This window comes from Pinus tabuliformis, chromosome 7 (genome assembly GCF_031772625.1).
Source record: "Pinus tabuliformis cultivar Carrire ecotype Pingquan chromosome 7, CPIR1, whole genome shotgun sequence".
NCBI lineage: Eukaryota > Viridiplantae > Streptophyta > Pinopsida > Pinales > Pinaceae > Pinus > Pinus tabuliformis.
Genome location: NC_142293.1, coordinates 1,310,730,854 through 1,310,742,877, shown reverse-complemented (window position 1 = coordinate 1,310,742,877; position 12,024 = coordinate 1,310,730,854). Strand labels below are relative to the sequence as shown.

Sequence of the window (12,024 nt, the reverse complement as noted above, 5' to 3'; positions counted from 1 at the left end):
GTTCCTCCTTTTGCTCCTCAGCCTATGGGGTATTAGCAGCCGTTTCCAGCTGTTGTTCCCCTCCCAAGGGCAGGTTCTTACGCGTTACTCACCTATCCGCCACTGGAAACACCACTTCCCGTCCGATTTGCATGTGTTAAGCATGCCGCCATCATTCATCCTGAGCCAGGGTTCACTCATAGAAGTCAAGCTTCACTTAAAGAGTTTCACTCATAGTAACCCGTCTCGGACCGCCGATTGCCAGAGCTCAAGAACTGGTGAGAGTAGTAGCAACTCTTAGCGGCGAACGGGTGAGTAATACTTCTCTAATCTGCCATTTGGTAGGGATAAAATACCGCATATTGTGATTAATCTGAAATAAAAAGGTAAAATAGAAATGTATCTTCTTTCTTGTTGTTTCAACTCGGACTATATTTACCGTTTATTACAAACCTAGGTATGTTGTCTGAAAATTGGATGTGATTCCGTCTTGCTAACAAGGGTGAATGGAGTATTAATCTATTTAAATGCCATTCATAGTTCAGAGGTATAATTATTCTGGAGATTTTTTAAACAATTCGGGGAAAATTGATTTAGCAGCCTATGCAGCAAAAAAATCATTATACAAGCCAGAATTATGCAACTGCTCTGAAATGCAATTGCTTCTTAAATACAGATTAAGAAGGGGTACTTACAGATTAAGAAAAAGGGGTACTTACAGATTAAGAAGAGGGAAGAGTGAGGCAGTTTACTTTGGGCATAGGCTGCTCGGTTCCTGCAGACGACCTTCATAGGCATTGACAGGGACCCAGTTCCAGCAGGAGGCAACCAGTTTGGCCTGGCATAGTCTACAAAAATCGAAAAATCGCAAGTAGCATTAACAATGGTATGAAGACAGAGACCTGGGATTCTCAACAATAAGGTATTAAACCCAACTCTGGAGATCGCAGCGCCACATAATTGTTACAAAGTTCCAAATGGCAGTGTTAGAAAGATCCACATGTCGAAAAGATCCAGATGCCAAAAAGGGAAGCTACCAAAGGAATCATATTAAACTTCCCATGTATGCCGGTGAAACAAAACTGGCATTTAATGTGCTCAGCTAATAGCTAGCATTAAGTTAGCTAGTATTTATAGTTTAAAAATACGAAACCAAATACTACTTATAACATATGCTTTTGCTCTTCAGCCTCGGGAAGAGGCCAAATAAGAAGGAAAATATATCTGTATTGAAAAACTTTGTATCGTCTATCAGTCTTTGTGTAGAAACTTTGGTTATATCGTAGTCAGTGAATTCCACAAACAGGTGAACTAATGCTAACATCGGCATAACCGATTACTATAGTCCCTGGCCATTGCCAGATGGCAGGGACTAAAAACAACTCAACAATTAAATCCATAATCCATGGGATCGAGCGAAAGGATTTTAATTTTAAAAAGCAACTCAACAATTCAATCCATGGATCAAGAGAAAGGGTAGGAGGCACTGGAAATCTGCTATGTGCAATAAAATTTATGATTGTTTTTGTACATGTCGACAATATTCATACAATTAATAATCAATGTGATAATCACTACAACTAAAGCCCATTCATGATTTCATTTCCAAACCCAAAGGCAACAAAAATAGTTTGAATAAAATATTCAAAAGAACTTATCGTACACTTTAACTCGGCCTCTACATTTTGTACTTGTTATAGCCATCAACATGCAAAATCACTTAATAAGCAAAAAAGCGTCGGATCTGCACGAATCCCCTATTTTTCTTGCTTTCTGGCTCTTCTCAGGTTGAAAAACTCTTTTGTGGACAATCTTCTTCTTTGAAGTGTTGGTCCGTAGATTTCAATGTTACCTTCTTAGTACGATCTGATATAATCCATGAAAATATGTAACTTTCTATGTTAAGGACGATCTGATATAATCCATGAAAATATGTGACTTTCTATGTTAAGGAATGAAAGTCTATTTTTTTCGTCTGAAAAAATAAATAGAAAGTGTCGGATCACATACTATTGTAATGCAGTGATTTGAAAAAGAAAAATCATTTGAAAGGCCACCTGAGATCATGGTTTATATACTGAGAATATTGAGAAGAGGGTTTGCACAGTGGTAAGCAACACTACAATAATTGTCGCTGCCAGAGCTAAACTTCTCCATGGCGATGAGAAATGCTCCTTCATGAGCTCGGAAAACCAAACCTTGAATTTACTTCTGTAGTGAACATTCACTTGTCATTTGAGTTACCTGAGTACATCTACCCAGCTAACGGTGAATCCCTTACATAGACCATTGAAGAGATAGACAACCTCTATGTCGCTCCCAAGGTAATTTGTAACGATGTTACTTCTTCTCATCACAACCACGTCTTCATCAGAGTCGATCAGCTCATCCATCAAACTCAGGTAACACGTCACATAATTGATTTTAGATTCCTTGCACACCTCAAATGCTACTAGGTTAGGGAAGAGTACCTCTGTCTCGTCTGTGATATTGATCAAAGGAAGACAAATTGTGGCTCTCTTAGCCTCAGATCTAATCTTCTTTATGCCTCCATCCGATCGTTCAAATTTGATCCTAGCATTTCTTAATTCCATTGCACGAGGGATGAGTTTGAAGTCACTTTGTGCTCCTTCGTCTGGGCCCTTGGGGTCGATTTGATCATCTGCATAGACAATCAGTCCATGAAACAAGCCCAAAATATGTTGAACATGTTTATCTGGATGTAGCCATGACCAATTACTCATATCGTAATTGAAAGGATAAAATTTGGACCTTGTAGCTTTTACCAACACTTTGAAAAGCTTTCTCTGGACCTCAACAATAGGGACTGAGTCAAGCTCTAGTTGTAGCGGCTTTCGGAGAACAGTTAAGGGGATTTGATTCTCGAGCATCAAAATGTCGTCCAGTATATCGAACCCAATGTAATCAATCTTATTTCTCTCAAAAATAGGTTCATAGTAATTACTTGCATCCACTACTAGGAATTTGTCACTGCCCAGAGTCCTCAATACCTCTAAAATGAAGCAACCTGTTGAAACTGAGCATCATAGCAAGGTTCTCTCCGTCGCAATTGATTTCTTCTTCATAGCCCTCCCTGATTTCGTCCTCCACCTGCAGGATCACATTCTTTGCTTCAGGAGAAATTCATATTATTTGGAACGTTGGCGAGGTTCCTTTTGATATTAAACTGCATCGTCATTCTACGCACGGCTCTTCCTTTGTGATTATCCATGGAAGGGAGCTTTTCTTTCTTGTGATGATACAGACCCAACGAATCTATTTTAGGAACATATGCTATTTTTTTTTAGTCTTTCAGGAAGTTGGGAACTTTAAATATTGACACAGCAGACGGCAATCGCACGCAATCAACATCGCAATACTATTGAACAGTGATAGTCGATTCTTCCTCGTTGATCCATTCTCGGTGGCGATTGTCGTGACATCGATCTATGATCGTCACTTTCGAAACCAGATTCAGTTAGCAGAATAGAGAGAGGGTCAACTATAATTAAGCATTCACCGATGATTGATTTATGGCTATAAACACAGGTTTCAGTTTCAAAAGAACACTAGTAGAGGGAAACCAATATTTTTGACTCCATTAATACATTGGTACAAGTTCAAATTTCAAATTTGGGTGGGGCGGGCCTTGTGTTTCATATGAGGCCATTTCAAATTTTGAATTTGGGCGCGGCGGGTCTTGTGTTTCGTATGAGGCCATTTCATGGCTATCAATATCATAGGAATGGATGGGCCTATCTTACGCATGCTTCTGTGTTTCATGGCCATTAATACAAACAGCCAGATGGATGGATGATCATATCATGAACATCTCCATAACTATTAACCAGAAAGCGTTTGCCTGAAAATTAAGTATATCGATTGACTGCTAAATAGATGTCAGAGTTCCCATGTACCGATGTACTTAGAAGGTGCATTAATGGATCTATAGAGGTGGAAATAGGCCTTGCCACAAACCATTAGGTGCAGCTTTTATTTTTTAAACTGCATAATAACGGGGGCTGCGTTCAAAATTTTTCGACAACAAATCACTAGATGCAGCTTTTATTTTTTAAACTGCATAATGGCGGGGGCTATACAGCCACCGCCAGCTCATTATTGGTGCAATTTCTTTCATTCTATGCTGAATAATATGTACAAAGCAATGATGTATTCGTCATTTTTTGTGTGTTAACTTCATTATTTGCGAACATTCCTTATGAACAACAATGATACAAGCTAGCTATTCTATTGTTAATCAAACATTTCTGAGGATGCCTAACTATTGGTACTTAAACCTATCCATTTTAGTGCATAGGATCTATTTGGTACCGTTAAGAGTCATTGATCCAATTTGCCTCTTCGCTTCTTAGGCATATGTGCATAAGCTACGCATCCAAACACTCTAGGATGAGATATGCTACAAGATATACAAATCCAATTCCAAACATTTTAGGATGAGATATGCTCCAAGATATAACTGACCATGTTTGTTCTATAGTCATTGCACTCTTTAATATTTATAGAGGATGTGTTGATCACATAAATAGCACATGCATTGCTTTTGTCCAATATTCATTAAACAAGTTTCTTCCTTTCAACATGCTTCTTGCAATGTTTACAATTGTCCTGATCTTTTTCTCTTTCTCTGGTACACCATTTTGTTGTGGTGTGAACCTGGTTGTAAACTGTCTTCTAATTCCATGTTTATAGTAACCATGGAATGCCTTGGAATCATATTTTCCACCCCGATGTGGACTCAATACCTTGATTTGTCGATCAATTTGGTTATGCTAAGGCTTTGAATTCCTTGAACTCTGCAAAAGTTTAGACTTTTGCTTCAAGAAGTAAACGCAAGTCTTTTTGCTATAGTCATCAAGTAAAGTGAGGAATTAATAGCTTCCACCAATCCATTGTGTCGACGTAAGTCCACACAAGTCTGTATGCACTAGCTCAAGAGGTTGTTTTTCTCTGTATGCAAATTCCTTTGGAAAAATTTCATGGTATTTCTTTCCCAAGATGCAACACTTACAAGTACTAAAAGGTTTTTTGATGGGAGGTAATCCTCGGACCATCTATTTCTATTGCAACAATCTTAAACTAGAAAAATGCAAGTGTCCAAATCGAAAGTGCCATAACCAATAAAAACTAGAACATGCAACTATAAAAAAACTCACATGATCAGTGTAATTCATAACAAGAGGAAAGAATATGTTCCTCATCATCTGCACCTTTCCGACAATTGCTTGCTTGGGGGCATGTCCTATATAATACACTCTTGTCCTTGAAAGATAACTCTGTGTCCCTTCCGTGTCAAATGACCAGCAGTTATCAAATTGAGTTTGAGACTAGGAACATAATATACCTATGAGATTGTCCTCATCCCCCCCTACTTGGTTAGAATATTGACCACTCATTTCCAACATACATCCACAGTCTTGTCAGTCCCCAACGTTACCTCTATCTTCACAGATTGATCCAAATTTGCAACCAAATTCTTGTTACCTGTCATGTGGTTACTCCAACCACTATCTAATAGCCACACATTATCAAAAATTTCATGCATGGTATGGCAAGCTATGAGCATGGAGTTAATACTCTCTATAGTGACATCAACTCTCTAGTTCCCATAATGAGCAATCCTCTTCATGAAATCACGGGCATATTGACCAAATTTATTGCATTAATAACATCTCACCTTTGATTTGTCAACTCTTTGATTATTATTGAAGCTTTTGCATTTTATTTCACTTTCATGTTCATGCTCTTCTTGATCATGTCTCTAGTCACTACATCTTCCGATTTGTCCTCTACCTCTCGATCTACTTATTCCTCGACTTTTGTCTCTTGAAATACAAACGTGACTTTTGAAAGGAGTCTCTACAGTGGAATCCTTATTTATGTGTCTCCTTGCCTCATGTAATAGAACTGATCCCATCAACTCATCAAGTGTCAATGATGCCAAATCAATGGCTTCTTCTATGGATGCTACCAAAACATCAAGTTTGGTAGACAAAGATCTGAGAACCTTTTCAACTACTATTTGATCTTTGATTTTTTGACCATAAATTTTTAACTGATTTATCACAGTTATGACCTGATTCATGAAAGAATCAATGTCCTCTATCTCCTTCATTTGTAGACCTTCAAAACCTCTCATAGTATTCTTCAACTTAATAATATTGATTTTGGTCATACCTTTATAGTTTGTCGCCAAAGTATCCCATGCTTCATTTGCTCAAGACGTGATCATAATCTTCTGGAAAATTGTTCGGTCCACTCCCTACTGAATAAGTTGCAATGATTGTGCATTCTTCTTTTTTTATTCCTTCCATAGTTCCCTCTCTGCATTAGTGAGGGTTTGTTCTTCTTCTACAGTTTGAGGCTCTGAAAACCCAAACTTGATATGATCTCAAACATCATAATCCTTCCTTCTAAATGGTGGGAATTGAGGCTAGAAATTTGAGAAAGTCATCTTTCTTCAAAAATTTATCTTCTAAAACCCTAAAATTTCTCAATAAAATCCTCTTTTACTAAAGAAAGAAAAAATAAATAAATAACCATTTTCTAAAACCTTTAAAATAAACTATATTAAAAACTTTTACGATACTTAAAAACATTTTAAAAAACTCCTTTTTCACTTAAAAAAAAAAAAAAAAACCCATACATATATATATATATATAATCCCTTTATAAATCAATGTCTCTCACACGTTACATGAGCCTCTCATATATAAATGAAGGGATATTGACGTTTGGAATAAAAAACTTCACACCATATCAATCAAAGAGACGTGACTTTGCAATTTTTAAAGGTGTCATCTTCGGTCTATTAACACGCCTCTTGTGATGAGAGGGTTGCGTGTTAACCCCCTATGTCTCTCACACGTTATATGAGCCTCTTCATATATATATATCTATAATCCCTTTATAAATCAATGTCTCTCACACGTTATATGAGCCTCTCATATATAAATGAAGGGGTATTGACATTTGGAATAAAAAACTTCACACCATATCAATCAAAGAGACGTGACTTTGCAATTTTTAAAGGTGTGCTCTTCGGTCTATTAACACGCGTCTTGTGATGAGAGGTTGCGTGTTAACCCCCTATACGTGAAGGTTGCTCACGTTAGTGAGATACCGTTGTCCACCTCAAAAGAAATTGCGTGTTGCCGAAGTGCGATAAGTTCAACTCTTGTAACGCGGTGTTTACTCATACTGGCGTGCATTATAACACATTGTATAGAAGTTATACAATTTAAAAGGTGCATTAGGTGCATTATAGTATTAACGAGGAGAAAAAATATATTTTTCGCTTGTCGCACAATTGCGGTTAATTTGTTTTCTTTTGCTTTTTTTAACTTCACTGTCGTACCAATTTGTTGGAAAAGCAAAATTGACAAAAACAAAATTTCATCCACAAACACATGAATTGTGGTTCTTCTATTGACTACATAAAAATTTGATTCTTACAATAAATCCAGTAAAAGGTATTTAATTTTTTTCGATTAGTGACTCGCCTAAAATATCTTGACATACAACCACACAATTAATTTGATTATGACTTAACTCGATTTGACTCAAAGCTTCAACAGTAAATTAACTAATTTTAACCAACTCCTCCTGCAATAATAATTATCTTATTTTAATATATTTAAATCATACCTATCTCAAATTCAACCCAACATTGCTAAAGACTAATCCAAAGATTCAACCCATTTTAAAACATGCTAAAGACTAAAGACTAATCCAATCAGGATAGCTCAATGGGTTTCAATAATAACAATGGATACTAAGAATGGCAGTGCATTACAAACGAGAGTTCTATTACCATCTTTTAAACAAACCATCTCATGATATGAAAGTAGCTTGAAGGGATCATGGTACTTTTTCCCTAAATTATCAGTTTCAAAATTTAGAAGCAGCCATTACTTTGATTCTTCACATTAAGGCTGTTATCCCTATAATAGTAATATGCACAACTCATATTACTGTAGAGGAATGATATTGTCCACTGTAAGAACTTGCAAGACTATTTTTAAATACAAAAAAAATTGTTAGTAAATTTTTTTTAGTTTTATTTATTTTTCTACTTCTTAATTAATAAAATTATATCCTCTTTACTACAGTCTTCTAGAGAGACTAGTAGACACAGAAGGAATTATACTGAGATAAAAAGGGGAAATTAAAATTCCTCCTAGTATATTGAACAAATTACAATAATCCTTATTCTATATAATAATAATCTCTTTACAATGTAGGAATTTCATATTATAATACAAGACTAGTAACCCACACTATATTGAACAAATTACAATAACCTTTATTTTATATAATCATAATCCCTTTATTCTATATAGTATAGAACTTTAGCCTATTATCAACATTTGTTATAGATATATTATGACATAACACTAGTAATCCAAACTCTATTGTTAATAACATAATCTAAAATCTTACACATCCAATTCTATAATCTATATTGAACATTATATTAATGTTCAATGAAACATATAGTTTACACAAGTAACACAATATTGCACAATGGCATGCAGAATGACATTAACTATTCAATAAGCTCCATGATATAGGTGTTGTGATAATCTAAATTTAAAATATATATATATATTATTCTTTTTAAACATTACATATTTTTCTTATTCTACATCCAAACTTATCACAAATTATACTTCATCACTACTTTTTGTATTGTCAGGCTAAGAATGACAATGCATAGAGTGTCATGGGACCATGATTCACCATTATACGTCATCATCGATGAATTTTTTCTTAGTTGAATATATTGTATCACAATTATATTATGTTTCTTTTTTATTTAAAAAACTCAAATTACAACTTTAGTAATATATGGTTTACGAATCGGGTTTATGTATTGGATTATATGACTTTATATATTGGATTAAAGAATTTATGTTTTTTCTAGTGTAGGTAATAAGTTAAGGTTAGTTATTTTTAAAAGTATATTATTTTTTTTTTTATATAACTGGAAAGATAGAATGTTGCTGTTTTTGAAGATACTATCCAGATTGAAACTACTTTTTAATTTTAAAATAGAACCAAAAATTATTTCACTATTAAAAAGTGCGTCATTCATTATTAAATAGTCGGATTTCATGGAGGGTTGACGGAAGCAGATAAAATGGATTGGATATATAGGGACTGAACGCAAACAAAATTTGTAAAAGACAAACCACTAGACGCAGCTTTTATTGTCAACGACAAACCACTAGATGCAGCTTTTATTTTTTAAACTGCATAACGACGGTTGCTGTACATTATTGGCCCAATTTCTTTCATTCTATGCTGAATAATCATATTCCCATATACAGAACCTTATATTTCTTTTCAGCAACATTGTTGATAAAACAATGATGTATTCGTCATTGATTGCGTGTTAACTTAATTATTTGTGAAGATTCCTGATGAGCAACAATGATCCAAGATTTCCGACGACGCCCCGCTATTGGTTCTTCAACCTATCCATAACTTTTCGTTACTCTTTATTTTTCAACTGAGTAGGTTTCTAGTTAGATGCTCGTTTAACGTAACAATCACAAATAAAATATCTTTAGAATAATTGCATGTATCATAAATATGACATCATAACACAATAATTCTGTCTGCGCGAATAAAAGTATTTCTCATATATATATATATATATATATATAAATAATTTATTTATTTATTTCATGTTATTTTTGAATAATTTATTTATTTATTTGATATTTTTCTTTTTTTCCTTTTTTTTTTTTTTCTTTTTTTTCCGAAGGTGGCAAAACCTATCAACCTCAGGTGTCAAACCAACAGTGAGGACAGCCATCTCTGGCTGCTATCCGCGAATGTCGGTTTGACTCATCACTGTGTCAAACCAACAGTGAGGACAGCCATCTCTGGCTGCTATCCGCGAATGTCGGTTTGACTCATCACTGTTATCAAGGAAAACCACGCCACCTGTAATAACCCGCTGGTGGTCCGTAAGGGAGCAGGCTTTCACTCCTGCCAGATGCCTCTGGGTCTTGGGCCGTTAACCTGTTTCCTTACGTCCGAGGAAGACGAGCTCTTAGCCAAGCAGAAGCAGTTTTACGGCATACTCCAGGCCGAATTATTTTTGGATTCTTACAATGATGTATTCCCTTAATTTAATATTGAAAAATAATAAAATAATATTTATATTAAAAAAAAATTTAAAAACTAGTCATAATAATATTTAAATTAAAATTTTTGAAAAATAATAAAATAATATTTATATTAAAAAAAATTAAAGTCATAAGAAGAAAACATAAAAAATATATGTAATAAATAAAATATTTTAATTTCTATTTCAATTTTACATTAAACATTGTTTAAAAAAGATACAAAAAGTAATTAAGTAAAGGTACAAAAAGTAATTAAATGTTAAAAAAAAACAAAAAAAATAGTACTACTTAATGCAATTCTTTCACTACTTAATATTATTTACAATGACATGTAAAAATAATATGACTTATACTACATGATATATAATTTATTCTCTTTTTGTTGAGATATAAAATTTAAAACAAAATTATAGTAATAACTATTAATTATAAATAATATAATTTAATATATACATAGAAATAGAAATTTTAGATTTAAAACAAAATTATAGCAATAACTATTAATTATAAATAATATAATTTAGTATACTTATAAAGCGAAAAAATTTGAAATGTATAATAAAGCTTTGTAATTCTTTCACATGTTTAATATCTAAATAAATATCGACTAGACATATAATATTTTGTTATATTTTGTTAAGTTTTTACATCCATTTGATGGACTTTCCAACCGTTCTGAGCTACTAGGGCAAAGAATGTCCAGATGGTAGCCCATTTTGTTGTGGGGGAAAAGGTCTCATCATAATCGACCCCTTCCTTCTGTGCAAAACCTTTTGCCACAAGCCTGGCTTTGTGATTGTCAAGTGAGCCATTAGCTTTATACTTGTTCTTGTAGACCCACTTGAAGCCAATTGGTTTGGTTCTCAATGGAGGTTCAACAATTTTCCAAATGTCATTATTTATCAAGGCATCATACTCCTTTTGCATTGCTTCTTTCCATTCATCATGAGAAGCAGCTTCTTTGAAGGAAATTGGATCAAAATCTATAGAAAAATTCAATTCACAATCATAAAAAAACATCCATATCAACAGGGGAATCAGAGTCATCTACATCACCTCCATTTTATCGGGTTGAATTTCTAGTTCATGCCTTTTCAACTTCATCAAGATGAACACTTTCAAGTGTCTTTGTGAGGAAAGTTGGGGGACCTTTCTAAAATGGTCCAGGCTGCTCCGTTGATTGAGTTGGGACTGAATCATGATTAAGTCTTCCAATTCTGTCAATCACATCACTCAAAATATCATGTGTTTTTGGAGTTTCATGCGGGCGAGAGAGTTCCTCAGAAGAAGATTCCATGTGTTGATTTAGTATAGGAATTCCCCCTTCAAGATGTGGAATCTGATTATCAAATTTTTGAAATGATTTTGCATTTGCGAATCTATCCAAGTGATCATATTTCCGCTCAACAACATTGTCAGTTTTGGATGATTCAATAAATATTACATCTCTAGATACAAAAAACTTTTTATTCATTTCATCATAGAGACAATATGCTTTAGAGGTGTTTGAATAACACAGGAAGATACACTTACAACTTCTTGGACCATGTTTGTTTCTATTTGCATTTGGTATCAATGCATAACATGTGGAACTAAAGACTCTGAGATGCTTTACCGAAGGAATGTGCCCATACCAAATTTCATAAGGAGTCTTTTTTCTAATAGCATTAGATGGACATCTATTCTTTAAATATACAACAAATAGAACTACATCAGCCCAAAACATTAATTTTACATTTTTGAAAAACATCATGGAGCACACCATATTTAAGATTATCCTATTCATTCTTTCAGCTATTCCATTGTATTGGGGATTATAAGCCACCATTATTTGATGTTTGATCCCATGTTGGCGAAGATAGTTTTCAAATTCATCTGAAGTGTA

General features: G+C 34.2%; 1 pseudogene; it reads right to left on the bottom strand.

The window, feature by feature from the left end:
* Positions 1-2,042: 2,042 nt before the first annotated feature.
* Positions 2,043-12,024, bottom strand: part of LOC149252353 (putative UPF0481 protein At3g02645) — a 57,703-nt pseudogene continuing 47,721 nt past the window's right edge.